The sequence below is a fragment of the Cydia pomonella genome, chromosome 19 (assembly GCF_033807575.1).
Source record: "Cydia pomonella isolate Wapato2018A chromosome 19, ilCydPomo1, whole genome shotgun sequence".
NCBI lineage: Eukaryota > Metazoa > Arthropoda > Insecta > Lepidoptera > Tortricidae > Cydia > Cydia pomonella.
In genome coordinates, this window is record NC_084721.1 from 5,888,575 (window position 1) to 5,910,031 (window position 21,457).

At 36.3% G+C, this 21,457-nt stretch overlaps 1 long non-coding RNA gene across 1 annotated transcript in view; it reads right to left on the reverse strand.

Annotated features, from left to right (window-relative positions):
* LOC133528062 (uncharacterized) overlaps positions 1-21,457 on the reverse strand; it is an 82,043-nt gene that overhangs the window by 38,120 nt on the left and 22,466 nt on the right. Inside the window, exon 2 of the long non-coding RNA XR_009800944.1 lies at positions 11,213-11,287. This is a non-coding gene — a long non-coding RNA (uncharacterized LOC133528062). The remainder of the gene's footprint in view (positions 1-11,212; positions 11,288-21,457) is intronic.

Sequence of the window (21,457 nt, forward strand, 5' to 3'; positions counted from 1 at the left end):
AAGTCTCATCAGGGCTCTTCTGTCTCAGGTTTAACCAGTTTTAGCGTGATCTCTGGCTAAGCGTAGTAGTTACGAATCTCAAGTTCTGGATTATATTGGTTATGAATTATACGCGCTTGTACGAATATATGAACAGGTCGTGTTGATAATATTCGCGATGTTATCGGTTTGGAAAGTGCTTGGTAATTTTATTTGTGAATTAGGGACGGGATGTACATAATTAAACGATTTTACCTTGTTGAGAACTTAATATTCGGAGGAAAACGGTTATTGTTCGTTTCCGCGATTGAGTGCGGTATGTTCTTTTGCAAACCGTTTTGCGTGTCAAGGAGTCTAGCTAAATGACAATCGTCGATAGAAAACGCCAATCGACGCGTAAATAATGTATGGAAATAAATTTAAAAGTGGAATAAAGACTGCAATGGGTGAGACTTGAACTCAGGGTCTCTTGATCGATATTCCAGCGCTCTGCCAACTGAGCCACCAAGACCTCATCCATAGCCAGCGAACCTTTCCACCACATGGGTCTAGGGGACCCTAATGACATCTACTGTAAAAGCGTTACATTTCTTAACCGGAGTTCCGAGTCATATTGGATTGGGTTTTACGACTTTGAAATTTTTATTCTAAGCTTAAGCTTATCGCAAAGGTTGCTTGTTAAAAAATTACGAGTATTTACGTGACTTTTCGTAGCATCTGTCATCCCGATACCTTTGGCGTTATTTCTTTTCGTTTGGCGTTTGTCGATATACTGTCATCTTGACAAGGCCCCGTGGCCCGGCTACCGGGAAAATCGAAGTTCGTCAATTGCGGGCATTTTTCTCACTCTCTCTACTTATGTTTTAGTGATAGTAAAAGAGAAAGAACCCTGCAATTTCGGTTTTCGCGGTAGGCTTCCTGATCAGGCGTGCGGCGTGCCTGGCTGGGTAGCGACGATAGCAGCAGATGCTGCAGCAGATATTTTTACGTGTACATGTACAGATAGCTGCAAAATTGCATGGTGAAATTATGAATGAATTCATTGATCAAGTCGCCATGCACATTTACGGCTGATGATACCTACTTAATCCCACAGGAATGTGTGTTATCGAAACGGAACCGACGCCGGACGGATGACGATCGCTAATGGAAGTAGTGGAGGAAACGTTGATACTGGATCTAATTGGTGGCCGTGCATATGTCCCAGTTGAAACTCTTAAGCGCCACTTGCACCATCCCACTAACCTGGGATTAACCGGTTAAATATCCCAGTGTCAAATTGTACTGCCAACTGTGGTAACTCCAGGTATAACCGGTTAACCCCGCGTTAGAGGGATGGTGCAAGTGGCCCTTAAGGGTTAATAGACGACTGCAGAAACCTACATATATTATATACCTTTGAATTTTCAGCTAAGTTATCAAACGATATCATGTCAAGTATTGGCTTCTTAGCTTTATCAGAACTCTTAAAAAAGCGATATTTTCCTGTAATGCCCTATTATCCCACATGCAAGTGTCAGCACATATTCATAAGTGAACCGCTTCCGTAAAACACTGCTCCTATAATTATGTAATACCACCATTGCAAATCAAACAAAAAAAAGGTGGCAGCATAATGCTCTACCGAAATAACGGAACTTTTTCTATGAAATTCCATTTCGGGAGAAAACGGTTTCCACTAACTAAATTTAACAAATCACTTGGATTTTAATGTCGATCGCTTCAGCATAATTTATTCTAGGTATATAGGATTCGCTTTTTATGTATTGCAAATTTTGAAAAAAGGAAACCCTTATAAAACTAGTTTTTCATTGTATCAATAACATACTAAAAAATCATGGAGAATGGAAAATATTAAGGAGTGGAATAACATTTTCTATGGACGAACGTGGTATACTTCCCTCTTAAGTACCTAACTGGAAATCTAGGAAGATACTTTTTGCCGAGCTCGTAAAGAAAGAAGACATAAACATGTCGCTCGTTAAAATATGTTGATGACGTTGATAAAATCAACATAGGTATTGATTTCCACGTACCGTGTAAAAAATTAAAACAAGTTGGTACACAGATATTTAACACTTTCTCGTTCAATGAGCGTGTTTTAATAAGAACGTGATATTTGTTTATAATGTTATATGCAGTTATGCCTTTTTTAATGATGATGGTAGCGTGAGATGCGCGTGCGAACGAACGGCTGAGAGATCTTGGAAAACATTTGGATTTCAATTTCTCTTACTTTAAGAGAATGTAATACCTAGGTTTGATTTGATGCTTCATAAAACTTGACTATTTCTAATGCGCTTGGCCCTATCTTAGACTAATTGTTGGATAGACTCATTACATATTGATCGCTAGTTTTTGCATGACAATAAACTTTGTTTTTTTTTTTTTCTCTTCTGGCTTTTACTCCCTGCCAATTTGCACAGGGTGAATTCGCCAATGTCGGTGTTGACTTTCACAGGTGAAGAAGAATGTTCGGTATAATATTTAGAACTTGTGGAAGAATGTGGTGAACTTTATTTTATTATTGTTAGTTTTTTTGGACTGGGTCAATTGCATTGTCATTGGTTTATAACCTAATATGCGCATAGTATACTTACATATTAATATACATACATAATCATTAAACAAAATATATGATATGACATAAAGAATAACATGACAATATATCAAAACATGAAATATGTCCGTTCTGTTATAATATGAATATTCAAAAACGTTATTAAAAAAAACGACAATATACCGATATAAAGAAAACATCTAAGGATCTTCTTACAGTCAGTATCATTTTTTCAGCAATTATGATGGCAAGTAAAGCCTGTCAAGATTATATTAACACCGTGGGCCCATATAACCCAACAGATTCCTGATTGTCATTTTTTTGTGTTTTCTGCACACGACACGTTATTTCTTATTATCTCTTGGCGAAAAAAGACATGGCAACGAATAAGTAAAGTTTATTTATTTCGATTTATTTAAGTACAGATACATTTTGCGAGTTTCCTTTAAAACTTTAATGTCTGTCAGTAGGTTATGACTAAACCAAGTCACATAACAAATTATCATTATCTCTAAAACAAGACCGATTTCAGAGAACTTTATAGTCAGACCAAGATAAATTGGCAGCGATTTTGACAGCCCAGACAGTGCAAGTGTTATTTTAAACGTCAAACTTCTATGTAATTATGACGTTTAACACTTGCACAGGCTGGGCTATCAAAATCGCTGCTAACTAAGCTTGGTCTGACTTTATGAATAAAAATATATAAATAAAAAATAGCAATAAAATATATGAATATGAATATGACATTTTAGCCTCTTAAATGCGGTGAGATTAGCTCAGGAACGGGACAAGTGGCGTACTGGAAGAGAGGCCTCTATGCTCAGCAGTGGGCGATAAAGGGCTGATATGATGATGATGAAATGCGGTCAAGAGTACACCTTTAAAATATGGGTGGGCTTTTAAATACGCTGAATAAACATACAGTTGAACCTGATATAGAATCGCTACAGGCTAAAAATAAATATACGCAATAATATGCGTACGTCATGTTGTAAGTAAAGCCTGACCAGTAATATATGACTCACTCTATACTTGAAAATAACAGCGCCCTATTAACAATGATCATATATTTCTGGTCGGGCTTTATAGTCAAATAAAATGTCAATGCCAGAAATGTCAGCGACTAATGTCAAACATTGTTCATTAGACTGCTACTTTCTGGCGTTTTAGTCGTTAAATTATTTATAAAGGCGAAATCTTTTCTTCTGTTGTCAAAGAGTCTCCTTGCCAGTAAAATAAGTTGTTCGAATAAGTATTTCTTCCATCACTTTTCTCCCCATATCCACTATTCTCCTTTCTCTTCTGAAGAAAATTACTGAAGTACTATGAAGACACTTGCCAACTTTTTCTCTTCGTCAGTACGTGGACGAACTAAGGAACAACTGAGATACCACCAGCTGTGTTCACTCACCGAAATCACGAGAGAGCACAGCGTGGCACCCGGTCGTTCGATAGTCCCTTCTTCTTTCTTCTGTTTTCTTCTGTATGCTCTTCTCTTTCTTTCTCTTATTCTACATCATAATGTCTCGTACGTTGATGACTGTTTCTGCACTTGACATTATGTTATGATCCTTTATTTATGTAGCTATCTATAGCATCGGTTAAAGTGCCCAAACTAATTTGATAGATATTCTTACATTTCCCGTTCCGTCGCGCGAGAATAATGTTTTGCAAGTTGCGGAAAGTTTCGAAAAAGTTGCTTGTGTCCTCTGAAAATTCAAGACACATAGATTATATGATTCGCGTAAGCGACTTTACGCAAATGTATTGGAAAACAATAAAAAATAACCATTTACATTAACCCTTATTGACCGCTAAAGACGCGAACTGACGCATGCGAATACAGCCCAATATTAACCTTCGTGCATTCCGACAAGGTTTACGATTCTCGATGACGCGCCGCACACGATAGGCCGGACGTTCAAAGGGTTAAAGTAAATAAATTTGAGAAGTAAGCGGGTCTATGGAGATTTACACCTACAGACTTACAAAGTTATAAGTGTTTGCGACAATTCAAAAATAGAAGGTTAATTTAATAAACAACAAAGGTTCTCAAGTTTTGAACTACATCAATTCCCGCCATCTGTGTTTCTCTGCGTGAACTAAATAACATCTTGGCAGAACTAACAACGTGTGTTGTTTATTATTGCGAGGCGTTCCGCGCCAAGTGATTGTTTAGTTTCTTTACGGTAGATGGCTCTGTTTCGAATATAGATTAAAAGCTGAAAAAGTGGACTTTGCCTACGCAATCGTATGCAGAATTTATATGAAAATATAGATCAAAATTTAATTTATAAATGTTAATTTGTTTTAATGTATTTTTATTACTTAAATATTATTTTTCCTACTAAATTAATGTGCTATTTTTTCAAGAAATATTTACAATAATTTCACGCGACAGCTACGGCATATAAAAATGAACTGTCATAGGGATCATCATTCGCAAAAGGTATAGTTCAAGTTTATTACTTATAAAAAAATAATTATTATGAAAAAACAACAAACCCGCCTGCTGACTAAAAAGAGGAAAACAAGCCCCACAAGAATATTATAGTCATTTTGATTGTTGGTTGTTAAGTTCACCATTTAGCAGAATGTTACTTTAGGTAGGTATTTTCTTTGGTGGCGGTCAAGTTGGTCCCCGCCTGCGATACTTACCATAAACTCCATAATATTCTTGTGGGGCTTGTTTTCCTCTTTTAGTGTGCAGTCGGGTTTTTTGTTTTTTTATAACTTTTTTTTATTACTTTTTAGTTGTTTTTATTTAACGAAAATTTTGTACAACATAATAATGTAAGTACCATTTGAAAGTTCTACGACGACGACCAGATTCAAGGTGGTTCCTTGCAGTTTATACCTGACGATCCTAACAAAACGAGGGTGGGGGATCCAAAAAAAATATCCTATATCACTCCCGTGATCAAAACGAATCTAGTCGGGTAAATAAGCAATCCAAGGGCACTTGTTTAGTCTAATAAACGATTATAGATTTCAAATGTTGGCAACAGATGTCACTGACCATTAAGCCTTAGGGCCGGTACAGACGGACTGCAACTCGACTGCAACTTGTATGGGAACTGCACGTCGACGTTGCAGTTGGAGTGCAGTCGGCATGCAGTTCCCATACAAGTTGCAGTCGAGTTGCAGTCCGTCTGTACCGGGCCTTAAATTAGTGTAACAAAACCACAAAAAAAACTAATAAGAAAAAAAATAATGAACTAAAGTTTAATATACACCCAGGAACTTGATTAGGTACTACACGATTACAATTACACATCTACCACATAATTTCAAGAATTTTTAATATGTACTCGGTTCGGTTTCTATAAACAAATGGTTTAAATTAGGTATGTACGGTATTTAGGTTTTATTTATATAGGGTAATATTTTCTTGTAGATGAATATTCGTACATGAATTCCACGCAACAATAAAAACTATTAACATTAATGGAATACTTTAACCTACTTTAAATTAAATATAATATTATTGCACTTAACATGCTTGCTTGTTACCGACGAGAATGCAATTTCTCAACAGTCCCTACAATAAAGATGACACATAAGACTAATCCAGTTCTTTCAGTCTCCCCCCCCCCCCTCCCTCCCCCACACACACCACTCATGCCCGATACATGCTAAATACTAGATTCATGAGTTGTATGAAGCGATCTTTTTAATCGATAACATATTCACGGACGAAAAAGGCATCGATCGAACATATCAGTTAAAAGCGCAAATAAAAGGGATAATATTTTATTTTAATCTTTTTGAAGTTTATTTTTATTATCAAGCATTGGACTTGTTCAGCCAGTCCAGTATAAATATAATCGCACGTAGATATAAAAACCGTAAACGTTTTATCTGATTTATAATATATATGATATTAATAAAAAAACTTAGTGGTCTGACGATGACGACGCATGCCTTATACGTCCTTTTAGTTTTATGTTCCAAGGCCGACACGTGTACAATTGCAATTCATTTAACATAATATGTGGGTGTGTTCATAAGTGGTACATATAACATATAATGTATCGATGAGATAATTGCTATCTACATAATTATAGATAAATAATATGTATATGTATGGGCAATAAAAATAAGTGCTTGTTGAGTACACTGCCTAGGGATTGCAGAACCGGTACTGTTTTAAAGAACCGGGATTTTAGGTGCTGGTGAAAAATGGAACCGGAATTTCCCGGGATTTCCCGGTACTTTCGGAACTGCTCTAATTATTTCATTATTTTAAATATAATGACAGTATTTTGCGATTTGACCACTTCTAGAATTATAATTTAATAATAACAGTTTCTTTTACTGCGTATATAATTACACATAAACAAGGCAAAAAAGATAATTAAAAAAAAATAAAAATATTATTTTAACAATATAATGTTTTACTAAAATCAGTCTAGAACTAAAATAATCAACTTTAACTTACATAAACCAAAAAAAGAACCATTTGCAATCATTCTTAACCTTACTGGTATATTAGTTAGTACTACTCGACGAACTGAAAACTAAAAATACGTGGGATACCTCATTAGATTCGTAATGATATGTAGAAAAATGTATTTGAAGCGTTTGTTAGCACACGAAAAATATCAAAGTTATTAACAAAAACCGGCCAAGAGCATGTCGGGCCACGCTCAGTGTAGGGTTCCGTAGTTACTCTTCCGTCACAATAAGCTAAACTGGAGCTTAAAGTATAGTAAATTGTTAACCAAGGGATGAAACGGTACCTTTCACCCTAGTTAAACAAATAGGCTTTGCATAATCAGTACCTAATTAAAGTAAGTCTTTTTACTATGAAGGGAAAACTTTTTGCGATAACTCAAAAACAGCTAAACTGATCATGTCCGCTATAGTTTTCATTTAATGTCTTTCTTAAGCTCTACTTCCACGAATTTTTTCATATTTTTTGGACCTATGGTTCAAAAGTTAGAGGGGGGGGGGACACATTTTTTTTTTCTTTCGGAGCGATTATCTCCGAATATATTCACTTTATCAAAAAATGTTTCTTGAAAACCCCTATTAGTTTTGAAAGACCTTTCCAACGATACCCCACACTCTAGGGTTGAAGCGAAAAAAAAAATTCACCCCCACTTTACGTGTAGGGGAGGTACCCTAAAAAAAATTAAATTTTTAGATTTTTTTGTACGACTTTGTCGGGTTTATTGATTTATATATCCATGCCAAATTTCAGCTTTCTAGCACTAACGACCACGGAGCAAAGCCTCGGACAGACAGACAGACAGACAGACAGACAGACAGACAGACAGACAGACAGACAGACAGACAGACAGACAGACAGACAGACAGACAGACGGACATGGCGAAACTATAAGGGTTCCGTTTTATGCCATTTGGCTACGGAACCCTAAAAAGGGGGAATAAAGTAGTAATTTTTTATTTCCCCAATATCTCAAAAAGAATTAATATCTAAGAAATCAACATTAATATTATAAAATAAGAGGATATTTCGAATAGAAAAAGTCCACACTTGCAGAACTGTATCATTATTATTTGTACTTTTTATTCAACGCTGAAAATAGGTATTGGTAGGCTGAATGTAAGATTATAGGGTGCGAGGTCTATTATAATATTAATTTTGATTTCTTAAATATTGACTAATAAATCTACTACTCGACGTTAGATGTCGACTACGACATAACTAACGTTTTGGAAAGAAAACTGATGTATGGAGTTACCACTCTTTATTTATATTTCTCTATTTTAAATCTCATACGAAAAGCGGTGGCTTTATCACAATATAATCGTCACTCAATACGTCTGTCTTAGGTGAGCCAGTCACGATGGCAATACACTCTCTCTAAAATTGAATAATCTCTAACTTAGATTTTTCAGCATATAACAGTTATGTGTATTATTTAGCACCCCAAACCTTTTTGGGCAAAACAGGGGAAACGTATGTGTATATTATTTAGCACCCCAAATCTTTTCGGGCAAAAAGGGGAAACAATCTGTACACCTCATATACACGGTGGTTGTTATGAACATCACCCTCTAAAACCCCGACAAAGTGTTTCATGTAACATTAACACAGGTAACGTGACTATTTTTAGGCCTTAACTCGTTGTATTAAGGTTTACAATAGGTCAGTATCGATGATGTCAGGGGTCAGGAATCGGTAAGTGAACAGGGGGTGTAATGTAAGGGTGAGTTTGTAACAACGCTTTTTGTTCTTATAGTGCCGAATGCTGCCATTTACCTTTAAATGTAAGGGATCGGGGGTAGAATATTATGTATTTTTTTGGTGATAATATATGCGACTGTACTCCTATTCGTAGTCGCTTATTGCCACGGCTCATGGGAGCCTGAGATCCGCTTGGCAACTAATCCCGAGTACTGACGTAGGCACAAATTTTTACGAAAGCGATTGTCATCTGACCTTTCAACTCAGAGGGGAACCTAGGGTTTATGGGATTAGTTCGGTTTCCTCACGAAGTTTTCCTTCACCGAAAAGCGAAAAACTCATTGGTATGAACCGGGGTTTGAATCCACGACCACCGGATTGAAAATCGCGCGCTCTTTCCGCTAGGCTACCAACGCTTTCGAAGTTTTGAGATGCGTAGCCAACATGCCAATCGTTTACACTCCGTAGCGAACGAAAAGCAACTGTAATTGTCGCAGTGATAGAGAGAGATGGCTACGCTACGCTACGGAGCGTTAACGTATGGCATTTTGGCTAAGCACCCTGAAATCGCAAAGAAAGATCTATGCTACCAGTGCAGGATTTTTTATGATTTCTGAATCATTGCTCTAGTAAAAGTTGATTAGAGCCATCAGTATAATCGCGAACATACAAGGTGCCCACCAGGAACTCAAGATATTTAAATAACCACGCATTTCTGAGGCCAATAGAAGGAAAAAAAGTTATAAGAGGTTAGATAAATTTAAGAAAAAAAAAATTTTTTTTTCGAATCTTTGTATGTAGGTATTTGTATATAAAAATGTAAATCTATTTGTAAAACTGTAACTCAAAAAGAAATGGAACTTTTTTTGTAAAACCTACTTTTTGCAAAGTGTTACTTGTCTCTTTTTGACATCTATCAAAAAGGATATTTGTAAGGATAGTTGTTTGTAAGGGTATTTGGTTGGACTAGGTCCCATATTGGCAACATCACCATCAGAAAGACGTCTTACACTATGTAACAATAAAAAGATGTTTTTTTTTTGTAAGTGGCTTTAACTTTAATTAGGCGAATTCCCAAAAAGTTTATAGGACACTAGTCTTTAAATATGATCAGGAATATACTGTTAAAATATAGTCTCGTAATGCACACGGGCACTGTGTACATTATATCTTGTGTCACCTAAAAAATTACACCGAGTATTATATCTCTTGCCTATAGCCAGGTAAATAAAATGGACCTTTACTGTTCGGTATATGTTTAACTAGTAAATAATCGATATAGGCACTAGATAAAATGAAATTTTACGTACAATAATCACTACATATTATAAAACAAAGTCCCCCGCCGCGTCTGGCTGTATCTTCGGCATAAACTCAAAACTACTGAACGGATTTTCATGTGGTGGTCACCCATAAATAGGGATTCTTGAGGAAGATTTAGGTGTATAATTTGTTAAGGTTTTATGTTACCCGTGCAAAGCCGGGACAGGTCGCTAGTAAGCAATTCACCGAGTCCTAATTTTATAACTTACTAGTAAATTCAAGTATATGTTGATAGTTAAGACCTACAAACCCATACTATATTTTGTACTACATATATCAAAGAATAAGAATAAGAATTTTTATTGCCACATATTACAGGTATAAAGCAAAAAGTAAAAATAAAACATTACATAATAAAGAAGAAGAAAAAGAATTATAATAATTTATACATATGAATAACGCAGAAATATTGGGCAAAGGGTTCCAGTCTCAGCGTGTGCTGGGCCGAGATGCCCGGCGCTGGTTTTCAGACCGTGGAGTCAAAGTGGATTCATTGAACATACTACAGTCAGGCCAAAATAAGTTGGCAGCAATTTTGACAGCCTAGACAGTGCAGTTGTTAATTTAAACGTCAAATTTCTATGAAATTATGACGATGACGTTTACGTAGCACTTGCATAGGCTTGGCTATCACAATTGCTGCCAACTTAGCTTGATCTGACTCTAAATGTATGTGAATTTATATAATAGTGCCTATTACCACTCCAAGTGCCCTTGTTATATTTTGTACTGGGCAGGCTGGTAAATTTATACTGCACTGCGGCAAAATGAGGCAATTTTTATTACCTGTAAAATACTCGTAACTAAACCTCATGGTTCCTAGCAAAATGTATCTTCGGAGGTTTTTGATTTTACTTCCCTGTCATCCAATGTTGTCAACGACAATGTAATTTCTTTGTCTGTGTTATATGCAAGGAGTTAATTTCAGTTGTCGAATTACCCGCTAGATGTCGCTGTACCGTACGTGGGAAAATCCTAGTTCGCGCTGTTATTTTTTTTCCGGGAAACATGACCTCTGGCCGGTACTTGGTATTGTCAAGCTCTTACAATAGAAGAGTCGAGTCTTTATTCGATGAATGGTCAATAAGAGTGCTTATAGTTTGAGGCCTTTTGGGAACAGGTGAACCTGTCTCGTTCGGATTTAATACCCTGTATATTTAGTGACATGATAGCATATATTAGGTACTCACCTATTAAACTCATATTTGAGTGTAGGTTGCATGAGTGCAGGTTGCTCTCTACTCCCCAGAGTTCAGTTGTATAATCTGAAACATGAAAAAACTAATTATTTAAAGTCACCAGACACGAAAACACTAAATAGCCCTCCTTTTTGGCTTTGCAGTCGGGTTATAGGCCATTTATAAAAGTACACACGTTTTTTTTCAGATTTTGAAACTCTAGGTTATTTCTACTCAGAATCACGAATTCCAATAGGTAGGTCCCAAAATTTCCTTCCATATCGCTGCCAACAAAGTCTATGAAAATTAGTAACGTGGTGGAAATAATCATCTTGGGACAATTTTTTACCTATTAGGATCGAATAGGCTTGTAAATCTGAGTGGAAGCAAAGAAAATAGAGTATAGAGGCGTATTGTTAAAGTAAATTTTTTGGTCAACTAAAGGGTGTAGCAGGATAGCCTAGGAAAAATTGCCCCCAGCGATTTTGGGCCGAAACTGTAATCAAACGATGCCTTTTGGGGAGGTTATACTCTGCACAAAGTTTCATCCCTCTGTTACCCCCTGGGGGTGAAAAACACCCGATTAACCCCAAAACTGTTTTAATTATTTTTTCCTAAACTATGAAAGTGACGAATTTCAAATTTCGTACAAATATTAATAAGACTAAAAGCTATGTGCTAAAAAAATATTAACCCCCTAACCATTGAAATTCTTGTAAAAAAAAACAAAAATAAAAAAAGAATCAACCTGTATATCAAGTTTGGCTCATGGTACCACACCATTTTTTTTTTCAAAAATGAACCAGTTTATATTCTATATGATACAAAAGTTTCATGGACCTACTCCAGAAGGAACATTGCGAAATTAATATGTATTGGCTCTTTGGTGCGTACTATTCATTGAACTCCCACTAAGAGCCTTGCATTATTAATAAACAATGGCTTGCGATCGGACCGCTGGCGCTGCTCGTGCCCGATTTGAAAAAGGTGGGGATAAAGAAGTATGAATCAAACTCATTTGTATTTATAAAAACATTTTTAGGGTTCCGTAGTCAACTAGGAACCCTTATAGTTTCGCCATGTCCGCCTGCCTGTCTGTCTGTCTGTCTGTCCGAGGCTTTGCTCCGTGATCGTTAGTGCTAGAATGCTGAAATTTGGCATGGATATATAAACCAATAAAGCCGACAAAGTCGTACAATAAAATCTAAAAATTTAATTTTTTTGAGGGTACCTCCCCTACACGTAAAGTGGGGGTGAATTTTTGTTTTTTGCTTCAATCCTACAGTGTGGGGTATCGTTGGAAAGGTATTTCAAAACTAATAGGGGTCTTCAACAAACATTTTTTAATTAAGTGAATATATTCGGAGATAATCGCTCCGAAAGAAAAAAAAAATGTGTCCCCCCCCCCCCTCTAACTTTTGAACCATAGGTCCAAAAAAAATTAAAAAAATCGTGGAAGTAGAGCTTAAGAAAGACATTAAATGAAAACTATAGCGGACATGATCAGTTTAGCTGTTTTTAAGTTATCGCAAAAAGTTTCCCCTTCATAGTAAAAAGACATACTTTAATTAGGTACTGATTATGCAAATTTGCCTATTTGTTTAACCCTTTACCAGGCCAAGGGATATATTTCACCCACATCTTATATCGGTTACCGTAGTCAGGTTTTAACTCCAAACCACCTACAAAATATTTTGTCAATCCCTGAAAATATTATTTTATGATCTTCATTCACAACACGCTTCTAAATTGCGTAATATATCTTTGGCAGCCGTTTAAATTCACTTGAACGCTAATTTCAGTAAACTACGGATAAATTCGAACACTTTTCATAATTTCTATGAAACAGAAGTACATAGGTCGAACAATTTTTTGATATTTTGTAGATTTTGAGTGTTGAAAGCTAATGTAATCGGAAACATTGCTAAATATTCATGCATTATTGTGTATGACCAGAATTAGGATGTGGGTTGACATTATCCCATGGCCTTATTAGAGTTTAACTGTGTGGGAGCTATATTTCCCATGGCCCGGTAAATTGTCTTGTCATGTCATAAAAACTCACGTAAGTAAGTGATTTTTTTTCAGTGATTGATATAATGTTTCGTAGGAGATTTGGAGTTAAACCTTGACTATTATAACCGATATAAGATGTGGGTGGAATATATCCCTTGGCCTGATCAAGAATATAATAAGACAAAATCTAGTATGACAGTTCATTACTTGGACAGGCGATGGGATAACCTTAACCCACATTTTTATTTCTGGTTTAAAGGAAGATCTCCGACGTTCATAAATACATTTTTTACAAGGCGTTCAATACGGTTGCAACAGCATATAAAGTACGTATTAAGACACGCTGGTTCTTCGGGGCCTGGTAAAGGGTTAACTCACGTGAAAGGTACCGTTTCATCCCTTGGTTAACAATTTACTATACTTTAAGCTCCAGTTTAGCTTATTGTGACGGAAGAGTAACTACGGAACCCTACACTGCGCGTGGCCCGACATGCTCTTGGCCGGTTTTTTTAATTTATTTTGTTTTCGGGTCCGAGACGTTGCGTATTAAGCATGATACGAGTATAATGATTAGTAGCTACGAAATAGTACGTTTATTTTAATTTCGCAATGTTCCTTCTGGAGTAGGTCCATGAAACTTTTATATAATATAGAATATAAATTGGTACATTTTTGAAAAAAAAAATGGTGTGTGTACCTTGAGCCAAACTTGAGATCCATGTACAAATGAGTTTGATTCATACTTCTTTATCCCCACCTTTTTCAAATCGGGCACGAGCAGCGGTCCGATCGCAAGCCATTGTTTATAAATAATAACTCCCACTAAGAGCCTTGCTTAGTGGAGTTCAATGAATAGTACGCACCAAAGAGCCAATACATATTAATTTCGCAATGTTCCTTCTGGAGTAGGTCTATGAAACTTTTGTATCATGTAGAATATAAACTGGTTCATTTTTGAAAAAAAAAAATGGTGTGGTACCATGAGCCAAACTTGATATACAGGTTGATTCTTTTTTTATTTTTGTTTTTTTTACAAGAATTTCAATGGTTAGGGGGTTAATATTTTTTTAGCACATAGCTTTTAGTCTTATTAATATTTGTACGAAATTTGAAATTCGTCACTTTCATAGTTTAGGAAAAAATAATTAAAACAGTTTTGGGGTTAATCGGGTTTTTTTTACCCCCAGGGGGTAACAGAGGGATGAAACTTTGTGCAGAGTATAACCTCCCCAAAAGGCATCGTTTGATTACAGTTTCGCCCCAAAATCGCTGGGGGCAATTTTTCCTAGGCTATCCTGCTACACCCTTTACTGCCATCTTTCGACTCAAGAATAAAATATATGGCTATTTTACCCATGTTCTTTTACTGATATCACTGATATATGTAGTAGTATTCGGTAATGTAATGTAACATTCTAATAGTCATAGTAAGCCTCATTTTTGTTCTCCACTATACAATCAAAATTTCGACTTCGACATAAAATACATCTCAACTTTGAACCTAATGCCTTAACAATTGAAGTCTATATTTCTGCAGATCGTTCTTAATGGATGGTAGACATAATAGCTCGTTGTTAGTGGACATCCTTGAGGGCTGTAGTGCGGAAAACAAGAGCGTTCTTTCAATCGCTTCCCGAGCGCGGGTGAATCGAAGGTTCCACCAAACCACTAAAAGTGTATTGTTCGTAAGTATACCCGTCGGCGGCTGATTGTAAGATTAGGCAGATCGTAATGTTCCTATGTAATGTTTTGACGGTAGTCACATGAAACCAATAGATAGATAGGGTATGTTCGTTAGATTGCTTCGGATGTCCGAAGGGCAAACTGTTCAGAAATATGAGCAGGGCTCCGTCGATTCCGAAGATAAAAAATTCACGATATGTCTAGGAATTTCATGATCTGCCGCCGACATACCTAACCCATTATTTCGGATTATGAGTAGAGTCGGATCAAGTTATTTCTGCATCGCATTTGCAATGACAAAGTGTAGCATTCTGAGCATTCCTGATGTCAGATTTATATAAAAATATGCCATTTATAATGCAATTCCCTAACTTTGCTGTATAAAATAGGTGCAAGGTTAGCTCATACGGACTTTAAATTGGCCTGCGCTCGCACATCCAATGCGAACACGAGCCTGACTCAGTGTCATTCATAAAGTTTGCTGGGCGCGTCATTTCATCCGACTCAGGGCTATAACCGCGAATACCGAAGTTCACAAATCGCGGGCATCTTTTTCTGTCACTCTAATTACACCTTAATTAGAGTAAAAGAGAAAGATGCTCGCAACTTGCGAAGTTCGGTGTTCGCGGTAGGCCCTCAGAATATAAGTGAAGGGTCCGTGCAGGGGAAAACGATGACAGTGAATAGTCTATAATACAAGTGTTAAAAGTGTGAAAGAGCTTTGAATTTAAACTTCTCGATTTTTTTTAAGCGCGTTTATTATTATAATAATAGAAAATACTATAAACAATTATCAAAAGGTACTCATTTTTTTATCTTTTACTGATCGAGTATAATCTCCTATCTATATTCACTGGTTCTAATAGTGAATACCGTCAATATAAGTAATAGATTTTTTTTTTTAATTATGATATTTATTTATTTTACCTTGACATGCCTATTAATGAATGAAAATACATACTAAAATATATCTAAACATAAAACTAATTAAAAACTATACCTAAATATATCAGTAATAATTTATATTTATCTACATACTAGCCGCTTATAAGTCAATTTTGACACCTGACATTTGTGGCCCAATTTGAAGAATGAGATACGATAACGATAAGTTCTCGTTTAGATAATTTCTCAGTTAGATATCGTTTGTATGTCGTATAATAGACAGAAGCAGCTCGATTCGGGCAACCAATGTCACTTTGATAGAAATATCGTAGATAAATCTTATTGGGATCACAGCGGAATCGAAATAAACGTCAATTTTGACATGTCGTTTAGTTATCGATCTTCTAAAGATCTTACCAAGATCTTAAACGTGTCTTAATCATTCTTCGAATCGGCCCGTTGATTTCTCTTTGCCGAAGTGCCGAACGAAGTAGCATTTCAAATTCTCTTGATAGGAAATCGAAAAAAAAATACCCCAAAAATAGGATTGGCGTCTGTCAAAGGTTTTACCTGTCTCTAATTTTGTCCTGTGTGTTCTGGCTTAGGTACTGAGCTAGCACTACTTTACTATTATAACTACTCTATGGCTAGCACCCAGGCCATAACAAAATAATAATAAGAATTTGACACTATTCGTAGGATTGACAGGTAAAACCTATACTGATGCCATCTGTAAATACTTCGGTCCCTCATTAAACCCTTTAAGTTATTTTTTAACCAACGTATGTAAACAACTAAAAATAACCCCAAAACTTAACTACATTCAACCTCCAAAAGGCTACGAAGCCCCAGTCCAACGTCCCGTGTCAATCTTCGAAACTTAAAATTAAGTTCCCAGCTAAAATCAGTCTAAAAATAACCTCAGGCAGGGGCGCAAAACCTAGCGAGGCTTTACGTCATCTACCCACGCCTGGAGGGAGGGAACCAGGACGCATGCGCTTCCGCCTACACGAAATGTCAAAGGGCGTCCAGGGCTCGCGAACCTAGATCCTCTGTAGCCGTGTATTGGATTTATCTGGGTCGTGCCTGGTGACCTATGCATGCTATTAAAGCAAAGGTTATAGGTTGATGCGGAATTTATTTGAAAAATCACCGGTTCAGATACAGTACTTAATATGCGCGCATTCTTTATTTGTATGTTCTCAAAAAATAAAAATATAGACGTATACTTATTTATTCTTATTCTCAAAATGGTTAATCTAGTTAATGCACTTAACGATGATAATTTGGCCCACAAATACGTTAGCAGAGTTTTAAGGAACATTTTTCTTTCATACATGTCTTTTATAAAATGTCAGTAAGAATTAACTAAAACAATATTTGTTTTACAAGGGGGCAAAGTTGTTGTTTAACCGCTCTTACCAATATTGATACCCGAGTAAGCAAAATATTGCAAAGGTTCGAAAAGGGGAATCTTGAGCGTTGTGAGGGTTTGATTGAAGGCATGAGGGTAAAACAAATTTTACAAGTAAAATACAAAATTGTTCACCACACCAACGCGAGAAAATACTAAATTTAAAATATCAAACAAAATCAAACCAAATGCGTTCATTTGGTTAAATATTTATCATTACAAATCATCATTTAAAAGCCAGGTAAAGTAAGGAAACAACTTAAAATTTGCATCAGATTACTTTGCCACACATGTGGATAAAATGCAACTTTCTCATCCCATAATTGAGTAGTTAAGACAAGAGAACCTTTACCAGCTGGTGTGGTGACATATTATCTTCAAAATATTCCCCTTTAGCTTTGATACTCATAAAGAAACGTTTATTTAAAAAAAAAACTTATTTTAGCGACAACCTGTATAACTTTTTCAGCGCTAGTCACGACAGATTGTTAGTATGTACATCTCTGCTAAGAGCATTTGCTACATACCGGGAAAACTATGCTACAGGCAACGACGTAACACTATAAGCGTAGTATCAATCAATACAAATCAAAATGTCTTTATTGGTGTAGAATATGGTACAAACAAGATCTTATAGCTAAATTGTACAAGTATATTCAGCTCGCATGTACTCGTAAGCATGAAAATTATTTACAAATCTATCAGTTTATATACAAATCTAGGTCTAGGGGTTGCGATCCTTGCTCCGGATCGTACAGTCAGCAGCAGTAGTAGCGGATGAAACAACGCGCCAAAAGTATCTGATATTCCGGATAACTTTTCCAAATATGGATAAATCTTTAAAATTTACGTTCAACAGTATATCTTTTACCGTCCTTATTGTTCTACATATAGAACCTTCACATTTTGTTAAGCTGTTACAGAATGGTAGATAATTTTGAAACCTTGTTTGATCCGCTAATTTTGATGCTGACTGTACCCGGTCCAACAGATCTCCCTGGCAATTCAACGAGGCAACGCTGCCAGTGGGGCAGTTTGGGCCAGCTTGGGCACCACTAGCTTAATTTTAGTGGTTAAGATTGTTGCGGATTACATCAGTTGTTAATGGTGATGAAGCCTGTAGCTGATATGTTTTCTGTCCACTCGACGAATCCTGCTTTGCGGATCACGAACTATGGATTGACGACTTGTTTGTACTTATTTTGTTTGATTATTTAAATATTAATTTTACCTTTGCAAATCTTCACAAAAATAATGAGTTAAGTAACTAGACTTGTCAGTCCGGATTCGCAGTAAGATGGAGTTCTTCTAATGTTTGGCCATATCTTCCTGTCAAAAGTAGTTGAGTCTGTACATAGACTATTTAATTATCAAGTCGTTAAAATTCGTGTTCAGATATTATTGAGCACCTTGGCTGCTCCGATATGTTTGAAGGCAACAGTTCAAAACGGATCAATGTTTCTATGGATTGTTTATAAACGATTTTACCAACAAGTAAAGTAAATAAGAATCTTTACATTATTTTATGGTCAATATTCTATAGGTAAAGGTATGTACTTATTTGCCTTTTAAGTTTATTACCTGTATATTTGTTAGTTATAAGGATAATTCCTGCAATTTTTAAAACAAGGAATAATTATTGCGGTTAACCACCTCCTGTACAAATTATATAATGTTAAAAACAGGACAAGTGCGAGTTGGACTCACCCACCGAGGGTTCCGTGCCTACAAAGTTAACGTAGGTACATATTTAATTTTTTTGCGAATTTCGGGTTATAATAGTAATAGTAGTAGTTAATTTATAGTTTTAGATTTCCCTGTGCTTGTATTATAAGATGTTATTATTACTCAAATTTCATAGTTCTAGGTCAACGGGAAGTACTCTATACATTTTGATTCCCTTGAGAGAGTCTAAATATACGTTTTTTTACTCGTCGAATACCAAACTATAATTGTGTACTTTTCATGTATGGGCTCCCACTCAACTATAAGATACCATCGTTATATAGGTACCACCACGTGACAGGGACAACATAATAGTATTGATACTGTTTTATTAACCCTTGGAGTGGTAGGTCGACTCCCGAGCTCCCGAACGAGTATGCCATTTAAATTTCATTTGATCAATTGAAATAAAATCAAAATTCCAAAAACTCAAAAACGTCATATGCCACTTGAAGAGATATGTTGTCTCTGAGATACAATGTTATATGGCAGAGGCTAAGCAAAGGGTGAATCACAAAACGGGAGGAAACCTTGAGACAGTGACTCAAACGCGGCACCTATAACTGAATATACCTAATATAGGTGATGCGGCAAGCTTTATCCTGACCTCTGACGTCACCGAATCATGGATAGGGATTTTCCAATGCATTGATACATCTTCCCCTTCCACTGAAGGAAAAGTGGGGGCCTAGCCAAGATGTGAATTGTTGATAGAAAATGCCAATCGGAACTTGGATAATGTAAGGAAATAGTCATGTGACTTTTCGTAGCTTACGATTGTCATCTTGGCTAGGCCCCCGAATCAGTAAACCTACTAAATATTAAAGTAAATTAGTTAAGAGTACAAATTAAGTAAATTAATATGAATAACAGACAATCATACGTCCATCTCATTTTGCTGCAAAAGTCCATCGTGTACGTGTCCGATTGAATGCAAAACATATTATGTGTCTGTTTTAACACGTTTCATAAAAACCCAGGTGTTGTAAGGTGTGGTTCGGATTTAGTAGCCCTTTATTTAATCTCTAAGTACTCTTTATTATTGGCGTGTAGGTAGATCTGCTACAAATACATCGACGGTTTTAATCATTTAGAAATACCGGTCGACATGGAGCGGTAGGCTGCAAAGAGCGGCGCAGCGCCCAAGTTTCCAGAAGGCGCCACGAAAAAACATCCAAAAATGTTGTGTTTGGCCCAGGGCGCAAAATATTAGAATACGCCTCTGGAGGCGGAACTCACAGTAGGTACCTAAAAGGTGAAATAATAAAGTTCATTCGTACTAATTTATGGACTATTGCATCGGTTTCACTCATACTCCTACTCGTATGTCACATACCATACTAAAGCATTCCCCTTTTAGTAAATGTAATATTTCCTACAGGAATCACACAAAAAATAAAGGGTAACATAGCTGGCGCGATATGAAAACAAACATTTTCTGGTATTGTAAATGTCGAAGGATCCTCCCATATAAACACATTTTTCTATCACACACCAAAGAGATGTGTACTCGTAGTCGTAGACGGATATTGACCAAATTATTAATATGTACTGATTTCATGCAAAAATGGATTTCAAACATTGTTAAATTCACCTAAAAGTTTTGGCAGTTACGCTAAGCCTATCGAGTTTCTAGTTTTATAGGTCATCAGGTGAAACAGGCCACTCGGGTAACAGGTCAACCTCGGGATATAAACTAATTTCACGCCGCTGACCCACTTCCGAAATCTACACAATTTTGTTCTGTACAATATTAATGCTCGTGTCGTGTCGCGGAACTGGACAGCTGTCAAATTCTCCGGGAGAGTTTCTGAAGAATCTTATTACATCGTTTTTAAGCATGCCATGTTTTTTTTGTATTTATTCCGAGCTAAATTTGATCCATGGGGCACTTGTCTTATGGATTCACATTTGACTTAGAATATGCGAATGAATCACATTCCTAAGGTATAGGTAATTTATTAATTTATTTTTATTTATTTATAATCCATTTTAACGGGAGTTAATCGCGTATTATTAAGCTTTAAAATTTCCTGTCGACGTTTTGAGGACTGCAGCCCCATGGTATCGTAGAAAGATTGGCTAAAGTTGACATCAACATCTAGCTGCGCAAGTTTTTTGGCACTTGGTCTCGCTTCTCAACTTGGACGTTTTGCACACTAGGGATGTCACTCGGTCGACACACAACACTAACGACATTTGATTTTTCAACCGACGATATTCCCCCGATATAAAAATAAATAATAATATGCCCAAATTGTGAAAGTTTGACTCAGTGAGGAGGTTAAGTAGAGGAATATCATCTGATCGTTCTACCTAGCAACAATAATTTTCTCTGACGTTGTCGACTTTCGGTCTAGGGGGTTAAACCCTACTTAAATCCATCTTGTCCATCCTGAAGGGCAGGCCTTATGCCCTTATTACTTATTAGATTACGACCAGAGTGTCCTGAACATAGCAATAGTTATACTTAGACGTACGCAGTCAATTGCTAACAATTAAAACGAGCGGCCATGAGACATCTGATACTGATT